The 21,013-nt window shown below is 41.8% G+C and overlaps 2 long non-coding RNA genes across 9 annotated transcripts; one reads left to right on the top strand and one right to left on the bottom strand.

Annotated features, from left to right (window-relative positions):
- Positions 1-4,384: 4,384 nt before the first annotated feature.
- Positions 4,385-13,537, bottom strand: LOC135296170 (uncharacterized). 6 transcript variants are annotated; one of them, XR_010358222.1, is made up of 5 exons: positions 13,498-13,537; positions 12,533-12,715; positions 11,823-11,972; positions 9,774-9,888; positions 4,385-4,556 (listed from the first exon to the last, which is right to left on the bottom strand). It is a non-coding gene; the product is annotated as an uncharacterized LOC135296170 (long non-coding RNA). The 6 variants fall into 6 exon arrangements; XR_010358223.1 differs by lacking the exon at positions 13,498-13,537 and adding an exon at positions 13,236-13,246; XR_010358221.1 differs by lacking the exon at positions 12,533-12,715.
- On the top strand, positions 13,515-21,013 carry LOC135296163 (uncharacterized). 3 transcript variants are annotated; one of them, XR_010358220.1, is made up of 4 exons: positions 13,515-13,749; positions 19,615-19,737; positions 20,148-20,229; positions 20,920-21,013. It is a non-coding gene; the product is annotated as an uncharacterized LOC135296163 (long non-coding RNA). The 3 variants fall into 3 exon arrangements; XR_010358219.1 differs by lacking the exon at positions 20,920-21,013 and having other exon boundaries at positions 19,615-19,726; positions 20,148-20,357; XR_010358218.1 differs by lacking the exon at positions 20,920-21,013 and having other exon boundaries at positions 20,148-20,357.

Below are 21,013 nucleotides of genomic sequence, written 5' to 3'. Positions count from 1 at the left end.
ACTGCCTAAGAAATAGGAAATCCTGGGCATGAAGTTCTTACAAGCTGGGGGCAGAGTGGTTGGAAAGTGTCCGAGCAGAAAAGGACCTCGGGGTGCTGGCTGACAGAAGCTGAGCAAGAGCCAGGGTGTGCCCAGGTGGCCAAGAAGGCCAATGGCATCCTGGTGTGTGTCAGCAACAGAGTGACCAGCAGGACCAGGGCAGTGATTGTCCCTCTGTATTTGGCACTGGTGAGGCCACACCTTGAGTCCTGTGTTCAGTTCTGAGCCCTATAAGAAGGAGATTGTGGGGCTGGAGCTTGTCCAGAGAAGGGCAACAAAACTGGTGAGGGGTCTGGAGCACAAGTCCTCTGAGGAGCAGCTGAGGGAGCTAGGATTGTTTAGTCTGGAGAAAAGGAAACTCAGGGGGGACCTTATCACTCTCTACAAGTGCCTGAAAGGTGATTGTAGCCAGATGAGGGTTGGCCTCTTCTCCCAGGCAACCAGTGACAGGAGGAGAGGATATGGTCTTAAGCTGCAGTAGGGGAGGTTTATGTTGGAAATTATGAAGAATTTCTTCCCAGAAAGAGTGATTGGACATTGGAGTGGGTTGCTCAGGAAGGTGGTGGAGTCACTGTCCCTGGAGGGGTTTAAGGAAGGACTGGATGTGGCACTTAGTGTCATGGTCTAGTTGACATGGAGGTGTTTGGTCATAAGCTGAAAGTGATGATGTCAGGGCCTTTTCCAACTAAATTGATTTTATAATTCTCTGATTCTGTTGAGCCAATTTACTGCACCAAGTGATGACTTCTTTGGATCCTACCTTGTAATTACCCAGAGCTAGATCTCTATTTACCTCCTTTGCCATGCACTGCCACAGCATTTCTTTCTTTTTCTGACCAGTTGTGCCAAATACAGCTGGTAGTCACAGCTTTCCAAGGGCACAGTGTAGCAAGGACCCATAGCCCAGGCTCAGTACTGGAATACACAGCCTGTGTTTGGAACACAGTGCTGGCACCTGCCTTTCTTATGCACCCCAGCAGAGACATGGTTACATCACCCCAAGAGACAAGTGAATCCTCCATTGTGTCACCTCCTGCTTCTGTTGTGTTGCCTCATGCTTACATTGGAGACATTGAAGTCTTTATTGTTGGAAAAACAATACTGTTGGAAAAACACCAGTGGTCTCTGGCAGGTTGGTCCTTTCTTTTGCCTTAGAAAGAAACACTTCTCAGGGGAAGCAGTGTCATGCAGGAAGGATGCAGGACACTCTTCCTGCACAGGAAGGCAGGGGACAGTGTAGATCTTGGAACTTGGCTGCACAGGGCCTTTTCAGGACTGTCAGGTCTGACATGGCACAGAGGGAAGAAGTTCTTTACCAAAATTCCCTTGTGAAAGGGGGCCAGTTGACATGCCATTGCCAGATGTGGAAGTTGGAATGAGTGTTACAGCTGTTTGGTCAGCTTTGCTGCCTCGATTTCTGATTGACAGGTGTTATAAAAGTAGCACCAGTTGCTTCAATGTAGTTACCTGAGTTGGAAGCATAGGCCTAAGGTTAGGGAAACTTCTACTTCAATACAGCAATTAAATACACACAGTAGGTGAAATATATGCCTAAAATTCATTGAAATTGTATTTGTGCTTTAAATGTTTCTTTGATACTGCTTAATCCAGTCACCATTTCATTTATTACCTTATGAAATCCTTTTCTCTGGATTAAGCTAGTATCACAGGCCTGTAATTTAAGGTCCAAACTTCACACCTGAATGTCTAAAATTATCAAATTACCTATTACAAACCCAAGTTAAACAACTTGGCTGCTGCACACAGTGAAGGAGCAGCAGGGAAAAAAAGAAAGAAAAATTATTAGGAGATATGTTTGCCCTCCAGCTGGACTATGTTCTTGTAAAAGCGATAATCTGCGTCAAAGTGATCTAAACAGAGCAACCAGCAAAGGAAATTAAAACTGTCATTCTTTGACATAGGATACTGCTTGATAAGAATGCAGAACAGCTGTAAACTAAATGAGCCACATAATACGGCATTTTTCATGGCATCCTTTACACGGACTCCACAATAATGTTACCAGCCTATGGTACTTGTCTGGCAATTAATATTTGTGTTGGTAACTTATTTTTGCCATGTTTTCTTCATATTTTGTTAAAGAAAACAGGATAAGCTGTAATTTGTAGCTGCTTTTGGAATGTGAATTGTTTTCTAAGTCTTCTGACAAAAGTAAACACAGTTTCCAGGCTTAAATCCTAAAAATCAAAAAGCTGAAACAGACTTACTAGTTTTTTTGCATGAATGGTTTTAGAGAACAAGTTTTGCTTATTTTATATATATATATATATATATATATATACACATATATAAACATTAAATGGCAGTTAATACATATTTTAAAAAATGAAATTGAAAGAAAAGATAAAACTCTGTCAAACAATTCAGTCAAACCCTATTCTCATTTTGTCCTGGCTGCTTACGTAATTTTAGAAAAGATCTTGGCATGGGGAGAAGCTAAAGCTTTCCCATTTTAAACTGCTTTATCTTTCATCCATTTTCAGTCATTTCAGGCAAGTTTACTGGAACCACTTCCTGGGATTTCTTTGATTTGCGACAACACATCCCTCTGACCTTCGCTCTGCACAAAAGACCCACTTCAGGCCCAGCACTGAATGGGTCTTACCTTGAAAAAGAATTTCATTGCCTTCTCTTTTGGACTTGAAGATGCAAATAACATGCAAGGAGCTACCATGCAGGTTAGATAAAGAAATACTCTTTTTACTACTGCTCCAAGATGGGAAGAAAATACCCATCCATGCTTTAGGAGAGAAGGGCAGTGGAAGTGCAGGCTGCTGCCCCAGCCTGGGTGTGCAGAGCTACCAAAGGGGTTCTCGGGGTGAGCCTGCCTAGAGATGGGAAGAGCAAGAGGATCCTCACCTCTGTTCTTCCCTCTCCACTAGACCTTCCTCAGGTAAACTCACCACCTTTCTGCTTTATTTCTCAGCCTCTGAAAGAAGGGAACTCAATCAGCTGATCCCATTTGTCCACTTCTGTTGTGTCTTGCAGGTGGTTTCACAGCATGAGCCTTGTCAGGAGGATACAATAGCACTATTGCCAGTCACACCATGCATTAAACAAACATCCCAAGGAGCAAGGACACTAAATATATAATATGGTTTTAATTTCCTATATTTTGCTTTACTGGGGCATAATTAGCTGTTATTTAAACTCCTGTCTATGGACACAAGGCTTGACAATTTCTTCTTTATTATAATTATCAGTAGTATTACTATTAGTGAAAGTCCAGTCTGCTTTAAGGACTCCAAAGATGTTATACCTTTAATAACACATGTTGAAATCCTCAACAAAGTTGTGGGACCTCATGAGGCTCTAAAATGAGTGAAATAAATGCTTGCCCTCCATGTGTTTGCAGTCATTTTCCCTGAAGATAAATTGCCTAAAGAGGAAAACATAAGGCAGTTAAAACTTCTGGCTTATTTCAGAATAAAATTACAGGGAACATTACTGTCAAAGCAAAGTTAAACATCCTGTCAAGCTTGTGTAAGGACCTCAGGTCCTATTTCAGCTGGGGAAACATCTTTGCTGTCATTAGTCTAGTATAGCTGGGTTTTGCTCTGTAAAATGTCAAATGTTTCTCTTCTCTTTCTGCCATTCACAGTACTAATACATGGTAAGGATAGATGAAAGTTACACAACATTCAAGACCTGAAAATATCTCAAGAAAATATAATTCTTCTTGGCTGCATTCAGAGTCTTTGGTTGTCTGAGGAGGCTGGGATTCTCCATTCCCTAATGTTCCTGGTGTCTTTGAGAATGAATGAACTAGTGGGGAGAGATTTTCAAAAGTACAATTGCAGCCATGTGGCCATCTGCCATGGTTTTTACAACTCATCTTGACTGGATTTCTGAAGACAAGGTGCTTCCTTTGCTCTTCTCCATGCTGATGCTCAGGCTGATGTGGTAGCTCTGGTAGTAAGAACCATGAGCACTCTCCTTGGCACAGTCTCACAAACCTCACAGATGAGAAGGTGAGACTCTTGCCCAGGAGTGTGGGTGATCTGCCCTCAGGGCAAGACCAGGAGCTGACTGGAAGCCTGAACTCACCACTGTCCTTTTTACATTTGAGCTTTATGACCTGCTGCTTTGCTGTTGTGCCCTTTTGCCAGTGTCCTTCCCCAGCTGGACTACAAACTCAATCTACAGGTATTGTTGTCATGCTTAGGAAAGACCTCAAAGACTTGACCCTCACATCAACTCATATACACTCACCTCCATGTCACCCTCCAGAAGGCTCTGAGTTGGCTTGTCAGTCTTCTCTTCCCATCCGGCATGTTTTTCTGAGTTTATGAATAGCCACTTTTATCAGCAAGCCTGTGAATATGTGACATACAGCAGCCTTGTGTGACAGAGAAGACCATACAGGGACATGGATTCCAAGCTACCTGTCAGACAAAAGTCTGTATAGAGTTGTTTAGGGTTTTTCTGGGTTCTTTTGTTGTTTCTTTGGTATTATCTTGCAGTTTCTGTTGAAGTTTTGGGGAGCAGTGTCATACCTTTGGATCAAAGCAAAGGCAGTGCAAGTCAGTCAGTAGACTGGTGAATAGCCTATTAAATTTTTCTTAGATTAAATTTTGATGTGTGTTCAACCAACAGTAAGCTCACAACAAAGAGAAACACACAGTGAGGTATGGATTTCAGATAAAACAATTTCCAGATCTGGTTCATGCCTGTGCTGCTGCTGGAGAGGAGGCAAAAGAGCGGGGGAAGAAGATGAATAGAGAATAAGCAATGTGGTACAGGAAGGATTACTGCCATACTTTTCTGGTTTGGCAAGGATCTTTCCTTAACACATGGTAAGCTATGACCTGTGTTGTAACCAGCCCTGAAGAAGGGGTTACTTTTCAGGGCAGACTCGTAAGAGAAGCTACGTGCAGCTTGGAGCTTGCGTGCACAGCCATCCCCAGGAGAGACACCAGTGAAGTCATGGTGGTCCTTGGATGACCTCTGGCAGTCTCGGCTGGAAACTGTGTTGCTCAGGCCGATTAGAAACAGGGCCTGAGCCAGGCGCCTGACTTAGCTACATCTGTGACTATGCACGCCTAGTGCTTGCGAAGCTGAATTTAACTCATGCCTCTAATTTCATCTGTAGGGAATGCTGACACTTCCCACAGACAGTTTTTTGGCTCATGGTTTGTCAGTGGCCCAACACCAACAGGGTGTTCTAAGATGTCGCCAGGGTTTGTCAGCAGAATTTTCAGGAGAAAAACCCACCTTCATTGCCCATTTTAATTTCAGAAAATACTGGACTGCTGAGCAATGAGGCTTGAAAGAGAAATACAGCAACAAGGAAAGTGATTGTTCACGATGACTGATGAAAATGACATTGCAAATCTCAGCTTGAGTTTCATGGACTTGCAGTAAATCCATTAATATATCCAGTAAATAAGAGACCTCATTTTTTGCGTATTACACTATTTCAAATTCATGACAACATCATTTTGTCTTCACCAAATTCTACCTTTTCATGATGTCTGTCACACAAAGGATCCAGAAACAGCTTGCAATTAGCCAGGTCTATGCTGTGACTTGTTCATGTAATCACAGCTGCCTCAATGTCACTTTGTGTCACCTTTCTCTTTTCTGCTATTTAGTTACATTTAGGATTTATTTAGGCTCTTTATTTTACTTAGGTTCCCTTTCCTGTTTACCTGCTGTCTATTGTCTGCATCTTGGGTTATAAAATCAGGGTAGGGGGTTGGGGGAGTAGAAGTTCTGGTGAGTTTTATAACTTCACATTGAGTTAGAGATTTGACATTTGCTTCTGGTTGGGGTCTTCAGAACTGTTGTGTAACATCAAACAGTGAAAACAGAACCACTGTACATTCATCTGAAGGATTTGGCCAAATTAACCTTTCCTAAAATGAGAGCAGGACAGGCTAAAATTCTGAAAAACTTTAACTCATGAGTTGGTACTCAGGTACCATTCACTGTTCTGCAGCACTACTTAAGGGAATCACATGGGAGAGAGCTTTTGGATAGCATCTTATCCTCATAATGTCTTTCTTGGGGATGAATCTTATTCCTGTATTTCTTTTCACTCCATGAGGTGGAAAGTCAAGTTAGGCAATCATCTTGGAAACACACTCCATTGCTTTGGTGCCCTTTCTCTATTTCTCTGAAAAGATAACATATGTTTTATTAAAGGGTATGTCCTCTTTTTGAAGGTGTCTTCCCCTAAAACCATCACATAGTATAAGGCTGTGGTGCCAGAGTATCTTCCATTTTCTTTTTTTCCGTGGAAAAGCTGGTGATCCGCTCTGTGTCACCATGAATTCAAATTACGGTATGTGTTAGAGAGCTCACCTGTGTTTCACAATCCTGTTTCGCTTAGCATACAATAGGAGCTGCTGTAAAAAGATCAGTGCCAAAAAGCACTTCCCAAAAAGGGCAACAATGTCATCTGTACTTCCATTTCTCCTGTGCAATCTAAATCCAACCCAACTACACAAGGAGATATGATATCTCTTTATAAGCAATCACTGCATACTGAGATGCTCAGATTGCTAAATGAAGGCAGGAAGGGCGAAGGCAGCAGTCCAAAGCCCAGATTTTCCTGACTCACTGCTGTGTCCCGGCTGTGTCCTCCAGCTGCTTCCACGCAAGTAACATTTTCTGCTGAGTCACAGCATGACAAGGCATTTTCCTCTCCTGATTAATCCCTTCTCTAAGAGCAAATCTGCTTCTGATTTGTGCTTTCTCCTACCCTGAGCAAAGTGCCTGGGTCATGGCAAAAGCAGATCTTTCTCCTTTTTATATCACTTCTCCCTTTTTCCTGGCTATTGCTCACACCTTGCTTTATCTCTGGAGTATGGGAATAACCGCAGCTGTCTTAGGGAATTGCCACTTATCCCACTTACTGTCCATCTTATTAACCAACCTCTGCCAGAGAATGTCTGTAAATGCTCTTTATGGGGATTTTCTTTGGCACAAACTGCTGTGGTAGCACAGAACTTGTAATACTCCCTGGTGCCTTTGCAGCTCTTGCTGTATGTTGCAACAGCTTGCACAGCCACTTTCCACACACTGTCACTGGCTAAATCATTCTTGGCATCAGTGGATAAGCTTTCCAGAACCTGCAACCCGGCCCTGACTAAGCCAGGACAGGAATCTGGATCCTGGGCTATGTTTTCTCACTGAAGTGTTTTGAAACATTTTGATTTGACATCTCTGGGCTGACCTCACTTGGGCCACTGAGGAGCACACTGACCTCCCAAGTCAGGGAGCTGGAGGCACCTGTTTTCAGCAACAGGAAACAGTGTGTGCTGAAGCAGGTTGGGTCCAAAAGTAAACTGTGAGGTTCAAATCCTGCTTTTAGTAAACCAGGTGCTGATATGGATCAGTGATTTATTGTTCTATTTATCATGTGTTTCAGAGAGCAAAATACTGGGTTTTTATCTTTTTTGGATAAGACTCTGTGGAAAGCTCATCCAGTGAAATCTGTGAGCTCTCCTGTAATAAGGTAAATCCATGAGCTTTCCTGTAATAAAATAACATAGATAAAGTGATAGAAAATAGATATTTACGAAGCACACAAAGGCACCACACTTTGGCCAAACATTTCAGACAGGAGGCCTGTGGTTGGGGAAGGTGTAATTTCTGTCACTGGAGAGAGAAGGCAAGGTTGTTTCCAGTTAGAGTCTTGTAGCCAGGGCTTGATTAAAAATTTTTAAAATGCAGAGCAGTACAAGTAGGAAATCATAGGGGAAAGTACAAGTTGGAGAGCTGTCACAATATAACTGTATTTGAAACATATTCCTTAATTTCCTTTGTACAAAAAAATTGTGTCATAATGGCTCTTTTGTCATATTCCCATGCTCTCTCCAGATGGTCAGTCCTGACACAAGGAACAGCTGTCACAACACTGTTACCAACAGAAAGTTAAGATGGATGGATAACTGGATGTGAGTTGAATCTACTGTATCTGAGGTCTGCAGTAAGGTTAGCAGGACAGGAAGGTGGGGGAAATGTGAATGAAATTTGGTAATTGTCATGAAATTTTCAATTATCCTAAATATGAACAGAAGAAGGAAAAAAAGGATTTTTTTCCACTTTAGATTATCTTGCCAAACATTGGATGTCAGAGTATCAGAGAAATGTAGAATCATTTAGGCTGGAAAAGACTTTTAAGATCATTAAGTCCAAGGATTAACCCAGCTTCCAAGTCCACCACTAAACCATGTCCTCAAGTGCCACATCTACATGTCTTTTAAATACCTCCAGGTGTGGTGGCTCAACTACTTCCCTGCACAACCTGTTCCAATGCCTCACAACTTTTTTGGTGAAGAAATATTACCTAATGTCCAATCTAAACCTCCCCTGGTGCAGCTTGTTGCTATTTCCTCTTTTCTTGTCACTTGTTACTTGGGGGAAGAGACCAACACCTATCTCAGTTCAACCTCCTTTCAGGCAGTTGTAGAGAGCAATAAGCTCTCCCTGAGTCTCTGAGTGTTCAGGCTAAACAGCCCCAGCTCCCTCAGTCACTCCTTCTAAAGACTTGTGCTCCAGACCCTTCCCCAGCTCTGTTGCCCTTCTCTGAACACTCTCCAGCACCTCAATGTTTTTGTTGTAGAAAGGAGTCCAAAACTGAGCACAGGATTTGAGATGTGATCTCACCAGTGCTGAGTACAGGGGGAAATTAAAATCACTGCCCTGGTCCTGCTGGCCACACTCTTGCTGATACAGGCCAGGATGCCACTGGCCTTCTTGGCCACCTGGGCACACTGACAATGCATGCTCAGCCACTGTCAGCCAGCACCACCAAGTCCTTTTCTGCCAGGCAGCTTTCCAGCCACTCTGCCCCAGCCTGTAGTACTGTCTGGGGTTGCTGTGACCCAAGAGCAGGACTCAGAACTTCACCCTGTTATGTCACACCCTTGGCCTTGGCCCACTGATCCAGCCTGTCCTGATCCCCCTGCAGAGCCTTCCTAGCCTCCTGCAGATCAACACTCCTGCCCAGCTTGGTGTCTATGAGCTTGCTGAGGAGGCACTCAATCCCCTCATCCAGATCACTGATAAAGATCTGGAACAGGGCTTGTCTCAACACTAAACCCTGGGGAACTGCTTGTGATCAGCCATCCAATAAACCTCAAGAAGCAACAACTTCAAATCAATGAACTGGAAGGTATCACTGGCAGAGGTGTGTTACATGAACAGAAGTTCCCCAGGCAGCCTGGTATTTCAGCAAGATCCACTGCTGCTGCTGCTGCAGAGGCTTGCACAGTTCTGCTGAAAGTGCTGCTGTTGCTTTCACATCCTGTTAGAGTTCAGGAAACTTTGCTCAATCTCCCTGAAAGTGACTGACGTGGTTTCAGTCTCATTACTTTGCATATACTTTGTCCTGTTTCAGAGAAAAAAGTGAATAGGAATGTCTGTCCCTTGACCAGAAACCAGAAGTACCTGCTGAGAGTGAAACTGAAAAGATAAAAAGGCTTGCAGCTGGCTAAAATGCTGGAGGCTCTCACTGTATTTCCTGGGAAGCCAGTGAAGAGAGAAAAGGGAATGTTATCTCCTTAAATCCATTCCTAATTTCCTAGGCTCTATGAGCTGATTTTCCACAGGCTGAAAATGACTCACCAAATAACTCACCCAAAGGTGTTCAGTGCCTCTTGAGAGCTGTGGCTAGAGAATGTAACATTGGGCCCTTAAAGGGAAAATGCCAAGAGAATACAGCAGTGGCTGCTCGCAGGGCAAGGGCAAGAGCCTCTGCTCACAGCTTTCCAGGATTGTGCAGGGTCCTCTCCCACTTCCTTTTTCTGTGAAGGACACCATGATGAACTTCTCCTGCGTGAAGAAACAGTGATGCCTGGCTGACTCTATGGCTGCTAGCTGTAGGGATATTACAATAATTAATCAAACTGGCAGTCTCCAGTAGGTTATCTACAGCTGGTCCCTTCATTGTACAGGCAGGGAATTGAAAATGCAAGCTCTTTTGTCCATAGACACAAAATGAATTAGTATCAAAGTCCACATGAAAATTCTTGAGGCCAAATGCAAATTTCATATGCCCACATTACCACTTAGATGCATAATCAAAATTATTGAACTGATGTTTTGTAGGCACATGTCTTTACTGATAATTCAAACCATGTGACAATTTAAATTCCCATGTCTGATGTTAGAATTAAAGGTAAGAAAACCTTATGCCTAATGACAAAATGCAATGACCAATGACCCTGAACTCAAGGGTAATCCACTGCCTATTTTCTAGAGATGGCATTACAATGACCAGGGTTTCTTAAAGAAATAGCCATACCCTCGATGAATCTGCAGATTTTGCTGTGGTAGCATAGGCTAAAAAAGAGCCCAGACAGCTCTAATGAGAAAAGCAGCAGAGCATATTGCAGTTAGATAGCAGGCTTTTCTCAGCATCACCCAGAGCAGGACTCATTAAAATTGCATTCTTTACAAAAACACTCTTAATATTGACTCTGTTATAATTGACCAACAGGCATGTGGTTTAATTCACATTAAACATGTGAAAACTGTGATAGATGTTTTGTCATAGCACTAAATATTGTGCTCCATTCTCCCAGCTTCAGGGTTTGCTACAAGCCACAATTGTTCCCTACAGTTTTTAAAAGATCCTGAGCTTTGTGAATTTTCTCTGGTAACATAGCCTGTATCTCCAACTAGTGGGATTGTAATAAGCTTCCAGGTATTGCAGGCCAGAACAGAAGTGTCGATGGCACTCTCTGAAAGAAGTTATATGAATTACAACTGGAAAATATTTAGCCTATATTGCAGTTCACCATCACATTCCTCTCTGTAGTTGTGTGTTCAGAAGTCTATCACCACAAGTCTAATCTTTCTTCTACTTTGTTTTTAATAATGGTTATTTTTGCTGCAATGTAACAGGGTTACAGGCACCATGCAAAACTGGACAAGACCCTACAAGTGTTTCGGGTTTGTCTGGAAGAACATGGAACATGGCTGTTTCCCATGAGTGTTGGTGATTGCTTCATCCCAGAATCGCTTCCAACTTCCCTCTTATCTAATTACCATGTACCACACAATGTAACCACAGCTTTTTAGATCGGTTTTGGGGCTTTGGGCCTTTCAGCTAGGAAAGTTTTATTTCTTCATATTTTCCCCAAAGCTCTCATTTTTCCTAATTTCCTGATGCATGCAGGAGTGCTGTATTTTAGCACTGGCTGACTGTCGTGGTTTCACCCTAGCCAGCAGCCAAGCCCCATGCAGCTGTTCTCTCATTGCCCTACCATTTGGATCAAGGAGAGAATCAGAAGTGTAAAACCCAGAGAACTCATGAGTTGAGATAAAGACAGTTTAACAGGGAAAGCAAAAACTTTGCACAAAAGCAAAGCAAAACAAGGAATTATTTCATTGTTGCCTATGGGCAGGCCATCCCCAGGAGAGTAGAGCCTCATCACATCCCCAGTCTCACCAGCATGGCAGTACAAAAGGCAGAAAAGGCCTTGGCTCTGTGTAAGCCCTGCTCAGCAATAACAAAACTACTATATATTATCATCCCTGTGTTCAGCACACATCCAAAACAGAGCCCCACACCAGCCATTGTGAAGGAAATTACCCCAGCTTAAACTGGCCTTGTGTCACACTGCTGGTCTGCTGCTGAAACATCATCACTTCTGTCCTTAATGGATAATTCTTACTGAGAAAACCTTCTTCAAGAGTTAGTTGAAAAATTAATTTAGCGAAGCAGATTCTAAGGCGATAATAGAAGATGCTTGTACCCCGTCACTGGAAAGTGGTGTAAAACTCCCCCAGTTCTCAATGAAACTCACCAAGGATTTTGACAGCTCTGCATACATCAGCAGGAGAAATTTCTGAGTGAAACTGGCCTGGCTCACTGCCATCTCTTTGGAAGATGATGCTGTTGCTCTATTTCCTTGGAATCAGTGAGATCACAGCCTCTAACCACTGCAGCTTCCCAGCTGGAGGAAAGGACCCAGTCAATAAACCTCTTATAAATATTTAACTTAATATCAGTTAAAAGGAAAAACAAATTGCATGCACCAACACTCCATCTGAATTAGGATGCACTTTTGCTGCAGGGGTCTGAAATCTATGTGCCCTTGCCATATCTCCCTCTTTGACCACTTTTTTTTTTTTGGTGATGGTGGTCTCAGTGCCCTTAAGATGGTAACTAAACGGTAACCAACCCTAATCAATCAAGATTTTGTATTAGATTAATTATGTCAAAGAACACAACTCTGGCAATCTGGATTTCAGTTTTGCAAATTTCATGGCACCACATTCAGTGAATCCTCAGAAACCATGTTTTCAATAACCTCCTGAATTATACTGAAGGTACCCTTGTAGCAAAGACATTTTCCTCTAGAAAAGGTGCCTTTGAATGCTTTTCTGAAAATGATGGTGGAGCAGAAGCATTATATTCCTGGGTCACTGGATCCCTAAACAAGCAAGTCTTTCAACTTCTGAATGTGTTTTGGTGTTTGTCTGGAATAGATTAAACTCAGGTATTTCTACTTACTGCAGCAGACATTGAGGGTAGGTGGCTAGTTTGGCACACAGAAGGCAGACAGGTAGTGAGCAGTCAGGAAGTGAATACATTTCTCCATCAGAGTTTTAGTGGAACAAGTCACAGACCAAGGTAGCAAGGTGGCCTGGAAAGGCTACCAAGCATTCCTGGTGTCCTCATCCCATCTAAGTTCAGCTACAGAGACAAGAAAATGCTCCTTAATAATGTTCAGAGGCTAACTCATTCCCTTTCTTTGTGCACTGTCTTTTTTCCAGCCTTCTTTTTCTTGTATGCCAGAATCAAATGAAATTGTCTCTCTTTGTTTTTCAAAGGGCAATGGATGCTCTGAACTTTGTCTCTGACTTACTGCATTTCTCTGGGCTGTGCTCTAAAGGACAATATAGACAGCAGGGGAATATGTGTGTGTGAATCACAGAATAAATTAGGTTGGAAAAGACTTCTGAGGTCATCACGTTCAGCCTTGATGATGACCAAACACCACTGTGCCAGGTAGACTGTGGCACAGAGTGCCACATCCAGTCTTTCCTTAAACACCTGCAGGGACAGTGACTCCACTGCCTCCCTGAGCAACCCACTCCAATGCCCAATCACTCTTTCTGGGAAGAAATTCTTCCTAATTTCCAACCTAAACCTTCCCTAGTGCAGTTTAAGACTGTATTCTCTCCTCATGCCTGGGAGAAGAGACTGACCTCACCTGGCTGTAACCTCCTTTAAGACATTTGTAGAGAGCAATAAGACCTCCTTTTCTCCAGGCTAAACAACCCCAGCTCCCTCAGTCACTTCTCATAAGATTTGTCATCCAGACCCTTCACCAGCTGTGTTGCTGCTCTCTGAACTCTGGATTGAACTTGTCACTGGGCTGAATAATCCAGTTGTACTCTGACTCTACCTTTATTTTCTCTTATACTGCCCCAAACATTGATGTAAAAGTGACATCACATTGTGTATGGAGCTACCTGTTGTTCCACCATGATTCATGTGCCTGTTCTACTCGGGCCACACTGCCTATGTCAGGCTGTGAAGTCACAGCTATTTCCCAGGAACAGCTTAATTCAACTTCTAGCAGATCTGCATGTACTATCTGTTAGAAGTCTGACTCATCCATTTCTTTGGCAAAAACCCAACAAACTCCACTGCTTTTAGAAAATGGACAATTGAAAAATGTCTCCTCTCTTTAGAAGGAGGAAACCAAAACCCATCGACAGCTGGTGAGTGATATTGTTGCCAAGCTATTCCATTACTATGAGATAAAATAGCACAAGGATCACTCTTGGGATGACCGTGGAAAAAATAATGACATTATAATTAAGCACATTTTCAACATGGAATGCAATATTAGTCAGCTTTAAGCATGCTGCCTGCTCTGGAAGGGGAGTTCAGCACTTTTTACAGGGAAATGAGGGGGCTGAGAACCTACATGTTCACATCCTTAATCTGTGGGCTGGCCAGGAGAGGAGCAGACTGACTCTCTTTGACCTCTATTTAGTAAGGGTAAAAATCTGCCAGTCTTTGTCTTGGAGGCATTGGGAATGGAAGTTATTGGAAATTGAAGGTGGTAGCAGAAGGGTTCCACCAAGATTTTCGCAGTAAATGTAATGAGTGAGGTAATTGCATGAAGTAGCTCTCTTGAGCATCTTCTGGCTATATGTTCATGACAGAATGAGATTCAGTAGAAAGTGCATAACTTTCCTAGAAATCTGTGGAGTTAATTGAGCACTTGTCCTAAACTCAGTATTGCAATGATTAGTTCAAAAGCTTAGGTATAGCAGGATCCAGCTATCTAAAATATCAAACTTGCTTCAGCTCAGGTCTGACCCTTGCCATACATCTTATGTTTAATAAAATGCTGCTAGAACAGAATGTCAGCACTGTACCTGTCTTTCCATCAGACAGGGAACGGAGGAGCACAAGCCAACTTCCCCTTTGCTGGGATTTGCAGTCACTCTTTGGTACTAACAGTATTTGTATTGACTTTCATGAACAAAATGAAGGGGTAGCAAATGCACTGAAGACTAAACTGTCTGTGGAAGACTGCCATGCAGAGGCTGCCAAGACCAGCAGCCATCTTCGTGTATGGCCTCCACGTATTTTACTTATTCCTCTGCTACAGAGCTGGGCAAATGGTTCTTGTTTAGCAGCTCAATTTCCTTTCCCCACCAAATGTGTATTTTCTCCAGAATGTCTTGCTGATGCTACATCTCCTGGGAAGGCAGGAAAATTTTCTGGAGGACAGCCATGAGATACTCCCACGACTGGGCTCTGCAGCACTTCTGGCCTGAGAGAAGGGCACGAGAAGCTGGGGGAGGTGGTGGCAGCAGGGCTGGGGTGGGAGGGGAGGCTGTAAAAGGCAGCAGTAGATTAAATACGTGGGGTTCCAGCCCCGGTCTGGGGAAACACTAAAGCATCTGCAAGGTGCTGAGTGTTTTAGCTGTACCATGATTATACTGGGTAGCCTTTTAGGACCATCTGGAGTACAAGGAACATAAAATGGTCTCCGATAAAATGCGACAACAAGCTATATAACAAATTAGTTACTTAGTTTCAAAAATGTCTTTTTTTTTCTTTTTTTTTTTTTTGGAGGAAAACTGCTTGGAGGAAAACTTTTAAAAAAATATATTAATCAGTTTTTCAGAACATTTTGCATTTCTTAGGAATGGCGTGGGTTTTTTGGATCAGCAGAGGAAGGTTTCAAAAATAGCAACATGAACTCCTACTACATTTCTAGCACTTAAGCAGTAGTCTTATGCCAGGAAGAATTCTTTTTTATCAAACTTACATGGAATCCTCTCTGCCTGCTGATTGATAATTGCCTAGGAAATACTAAGAATGAAGAAAATTTTCAGAGTCCTATTTAAATAGCAGAACTCATGGCTGACCAAAATAGTTGAAACATTTTCCTTATGTTAAGGTATTTATCAGTTATTTTTGTATATCTTGTGCAACACTGCCAGGCATGTTTTTAGAAAGAGTCTTGATTGTATAAATTTGCTTTAACATCTTGGGAATTCTCTGGCTGCTGATTTTGATGGGCAAGAAGTACACATCTGACACTTAGTCTTTGTGCAAAGTCTTGTTTTGTGTTTCAACATTAGATTCACTGTTTAATAAACCTGCTATTCTTCTTTCTGCTCCAACAACCACAAAAATCCTATGACGACTCTTGAATAAGACACCCTGGCTGATACACTATGTTAAGGAAGTATGATACTGTATATAAGAAATGCAACTTGCAGTTCACATTTTTAAAACAGGTTTTGTGTGTTAGAGTTTGTGTAGTATTAGTAGCCAATCTAGACATACTGTAACGATCTTCAGCTCAGTCCCTAAAATTCTTACTAGACTAACCGTGTTCTGACTCTGTTAAGGAAATGACTTACAGACAGAGAAGAAGGGGTGGATTCAGCTGCTTTTTGAGAAAGTGTAGTATCTAGTCAGTCTGGGAAGTTATGCAAAGACCAGTCCAAGACAGACGTGACTGCTGTGAATTGTGCTGCTTGCTACCTACGTTCTCACATTAGAGCATACGCTATTGGGCTTGTTCACCAAAGTGTAAAATTAATAGCTTGTGCAATCCATGCAATTTGTTCCTTTCAAATTCCCTCCCTTCAAGTCTTGATGATAGTGTGTTCCAGTAAATCAACAGTGGAGGGTTTTTTTTCCTTCCTGGTATTTGTCTGAAGCTTCAAATAATGTTATTTTAACCCTTAAAAATTGGAAGTAACCAATAGTAGTTGGACACATCTCTCATTACAAAGCTGGCAGACAAGCCTGTGAAATCCCACACTCGTAGCTCTGCCAAGTGGAAAGGGAAAGCAGAATGAGGGCAGGGGAGCCACCGCTGTACTGTAGAGCTGGCTGGTGAGAGGTGCGTCAGCAGAGTCATTCTCACTTGACACAAGTCAGAGGCTGTGAGGGGGGCATGTAAAAGCAATTAAGTTTGTATATCCTCAGGGCTTTGCTCACTGCTGGAAATTACATGCAAAAGGAAAAAGCAGATTTGGAATGAGCTCTGGGGGGACTTTTTTGGAAAGCATTGTGGTGCTATAACCACCTTTACAGGAAGAGATATCCCCAAAGGTTGATTTGCTTCTGTGAAATGGCCTTGGCCCTTTTAAAAACAATGAAGCACTCTTGAAAAAAAATTCTTTTAATTTTTAAAAAAACCCTTTTTTTCTTCTTGTTTAGGTTTAGACTTTTGAAGATTTTAAAACATAATTTCCCCTGAAGTATTTTATAATCATTTAGGTACAAGTTATACACTGCATATTAAGGCTGCAGCAGCTGCAGTTCAAGGTTTAAGACTTAAAGGAGGATTTCCAAAATGACCCTCCTCCTTACTGAACCCTAAACCTAATGCTGAGACACATGTTTAATTCAAAATGAAAAATAAATGAAAGACCTTTGTTTAGTGAACTAGGCAAGACACATTAATTCCCATTTTTCCTCAAAGAGGTTTTTTCCTTGGAAGATTCTCCTCACAGTTATCACCGGTAAGAAGGATTTAGGCATTGTCCTTTTGTTACCTTCTGGAATAAAGAAGGTGAACCTCTGGCAGTGTCTTATCTATGGAGCCCCTGTAGGCCACTGATAATAGCCAGCCTTTAGAAGCTTAAACAACAGTGGTGGTTTTTATTTTGCAGATACCTAGAGCTGAAGTCATTGCAGTATTCAGTATATTTATGGAGAAACTGTGATGTCTGAAGGAATGGAGACTGTATCAGAAGGGAGAAAGACCTGATTTCTCTACTCTTAATTTATTTGTGTAGTTGAAGCTGTCTATAACACATTTGATTTCACAAATAAGAAAGCAGTACTGAATTAAAAGAATGAAACATTTTATGAAAAATATGTGCAGTTTTTGGTTCAGTCTATGTAAAGCTCCAGGAAAACTTCCTTGAATTAAATTTTTCCATAGGAATTATATGAATGGCATAATTAATATAAAATTAGTACTTCTGAGGTTTTAGAAGGCTGTGGTAGAAAGCCTGGTGTGGCTAGCACCTCTCCACTGTTTCAGGTGTAGAAAATTTCAGGAAAGACACAGGTGGCAGTAGGTGAGAGAGGGATCAGCTATTGAGCAGACAGTGAGAGGGCTGAGCAGGTGTTCCCTTCCCTAAGCAGCACTCATCCTGGACTGTGCAGGAGGTGAGAATCAACTAGGAAAAACAGCTCATATCCTGCAAATAATGGCAGCCTCACGATGTATAAACCCAGGAGGAGACAGCATCACACAGGCCTGCTGGCACAGTTCTAACCCACCTTTCTTTAAGTGGTGTGTAATACCGCTGAGAGTAGACATGGTCTTGGTGTGGATGGACCTTGATCATCTCTACAAAATACTTTTTAAAGGGCACATGCACAGGTGATTTCACTTGAATCAAAATGCCTTTTCAATAAAAGACAATTTTTTTTTTTAATTTCATACCTTAACTCTATAAAACAGGCTGGCCAAGATTTTCCCCATTTAGTCTAAGATCTCTTGGATGACTCTGAGACCAGGCTTTGCAAGGTCTCATGCTGAAGGGACAGAGATGTTGATTCATTGTCCAAGACCTTTCATCTTTGAGGCCAAAATTTAACCAGCTAGTGGAGTTGAAAAGCTGGGAAACAGAAAACTGTGAAAGCAAAAACAATCTAGCTCCAAAAGTCATAGTTATTCAAATTTCACTTTGCAGGGTCAGTCTTTACTTTCTCCATTACCATCTCACCATCATGTATTTTTCTAGAACAAATAGGCCCTATAGTTGTCTTCTGGTGACTCCATTCATTTCAAAGTAAAACTAAAGTTTGGAGAGCAATTTATTAAGAAATTATCATGTGTACTCTTCTTGTCATGGCATGTTGCATGTAATTTTAAAAAATCTTAACAAAATCAGTTTATTTTTCAATCTCTCGTCATGATTTTTAGCTGGTTTTTGTTACCAATGACAATGCAGCACAGACAATTGTCATAAATGTGTTTTAAAAGGAAAATCACTATTCATGAATAGGGTAAAGACAAATATTTTTCTTTGCATGATTTGCACTGGGGTAGTCTGCCTGATTGCAGGGGATTCAAAGGGGCACCTCCAGCAGGTTTGTGTGCTCTTTAAATCTCTTCCCATTAGGAGTCAGTGTCATGGCAAGGTAGAAAAATAAACTACAGTTAATATTTTTGCTGCTCATCTTTTAAACAGATGACATCAAAGCTGGGGGAAGTAGGAACTGTCCCACATTAGTCAATCTTGTACCTCAACAAAAAAAGCTTTATTCTATTGCAATAGTTAAGCAGTGGGATTTGCTAAACGCTTTTGTTCTTACCACACACAAATGAATGGTGTTGCAAAAGGTAGGGCAGAAATTCCGAAAGATGGATATCCTGTTTCACTTGGGGCAAGGAAAAACATGTTCATAAAAGAAAATGAAAGCAACTTATGTGGTGATTAATTCTGCAGTTTGTTGAAGAAAGCAATAGTGAAATAAAACCACAAGTTAACCTGAGGAAAAGAACCTCCAATTTCTGCCTGGTGTTTTGTTTTTGTTAAGATTTCTTATTCTATAAGGATTTTTAAAAATTCTCAATATCTTGTTATATACCTAATTGCTGCACTCAGTTACACACTGACTTGACAGACTACTCCATCTCTAAGACTCTCCTACTCATTGTTGGATTTCTTTCTAAGAACTTTTTCTGTCCTAAATTTTATGCCTTTTTAATTGACTGAGTACATTTGATTAAAAAGAAATTATTTAAAGTGCTTTTTCCTCTATTTTGAACAGTGGCATAATACATTGAGATAAGTTTTCTAGTCTGGTGAATATAGGACTTTTTAAATTGCCCTTCTGAGGCATTACTTTGACAGATCAGCCTTTGTTAGAGGAAGAGCGTCTGCCTGCATCAGGGCAAAAATGGCACCCAGTGTGTGGATGTGAAGCATGTGCAGATAGATACTGGGCTTGGTGTGTGCTGGTACTAAGGACATTCCCCTGTGTGGCACCTCCATCAGGTGTCATGATGTTGTGACCCTGCTCCTCTGCTGTTTCCAATGCCTGACCTGCATCATGTGTGTGCTTTGTCTGCATGGTCTTCACAGAGCTTAGTGCAGGACCTTTTTCTGGTACCCTTATCCTGGCTGAGTTCTGCTACTACAAAACCACAACACCAGCAGAGAAGCAGAATGGCCACTACCACTTCAAACACTCCAGGTATTTTCCAGGTATTTTCTTATCAGAGATCTTTTTATCTCATAAAGTCAAAGAATGTTAAATGGTTGAAATGGACCTTAAAGATCATCTAGTCCTAACCCCCACCTCCATGGGCAGGGACACCTCTCACCAGACCATGTTTTTCAAGGCTTTATCCAGCCTGACTTTGAACACTGCCAGGGTTTGGGCACCACAACTTCTCAGGGCACCCTGTCACAGTGCCTCACCACCCTCACATGAGAAAAATTCATCCTAATATTTAACTTGAATTTGTTCTCTTTCAATTTACACCCATGATTCCTTGTCCTATCACTACAGTGTCTGGTGAAGAGTCCCCTCTCCAGGTTTCCTGTAGTCCCCTTCAGATGCTGGAAAGCTGCTGTGAAGTGTCCATGAAAACTTCTTTTTTTTTTTTCTCCAGGCTGAGCAGCCCCAACTTTCTCAACCTGTCTTGGAGGGGAAGGTGCTTCCAGCTGTATCAGCCTCCCCATGAAGCATTAATAGTGGGTTTCATCAGGCTTGGCAACTTCTCAGTAACATTCTTGACCCATGCTCCCAGAAGCCAAAGCACCTCCCTTGAAAGCGGGTCAGGCCAACAGATGAGTACCCAATACATTATACACACATCATATTTATTAATTACACATATGCCAATACATAAAACATGCCATGTGACAAGAATATTTACGATATTTGCATGATTGTAAATTAGCTGTAACAATAATTAGTGTATATTTTAAAAGTATGTATTTTAACAAACCATTTCCTCTTTCTACTGTAACCACATATTCTGCAATTGTGAGTATGGTTTCAGGGATGGCATTTTATGAAACTTTTCATGGAATTATGAAACTGGTACTGGAATAATTTTAATTTGGGAATTTCCCTAAACATCAGAGCCTACATCAGATCCCAGTAAAACCCACTGAAAAATTAGCATACAGTTGTAGAGGAAAGAATGGTACAGTGCAATAAGCATGACTCCAGTTGCATATCCATCATCACAATTTCATTTTTTCCACGACTCATTAAAAAATCCCCAAGGGCCTCTTTTAAACGACACTAGTCTTAAACATTCATGAAGCTGAAGCAGATGGTTGCTCCAGACAGTAGCAAGAGAAAGGCTTAAGTGTAAAGTGTGTTCTGGCCTTTGTGAGGGGCACAGGTAGATCATGCCTCCTTCTTACTGGCAGATGTCCCCAGGACTAGTGACATCCAGCCAGAGCCAACCAGGCTATGGAGACCTCCAGTTTTTGTTGGTGCTGGTGCCAGCACAGAGGCTGTCCT

This window comes from Passer domesticus, chromosome 1, assembly GCF_036417665.1.
Source record: "Passer domesticus isolate bPasDom1 chromosome 1, bPasDom1.hap1, whole genome shotgun sequence".
In the NCBI taxonomy this organism is placed as follows: Eukaryota; Metazoa; Chordata; class Aves; order Passeriformes; family Passeridae; genus Passer; species Passer domesticus.
Note: the sequence above shows the minus strand (reverse complement) of the source record. Positions and strands in the feature narration are given on the sequence as shown.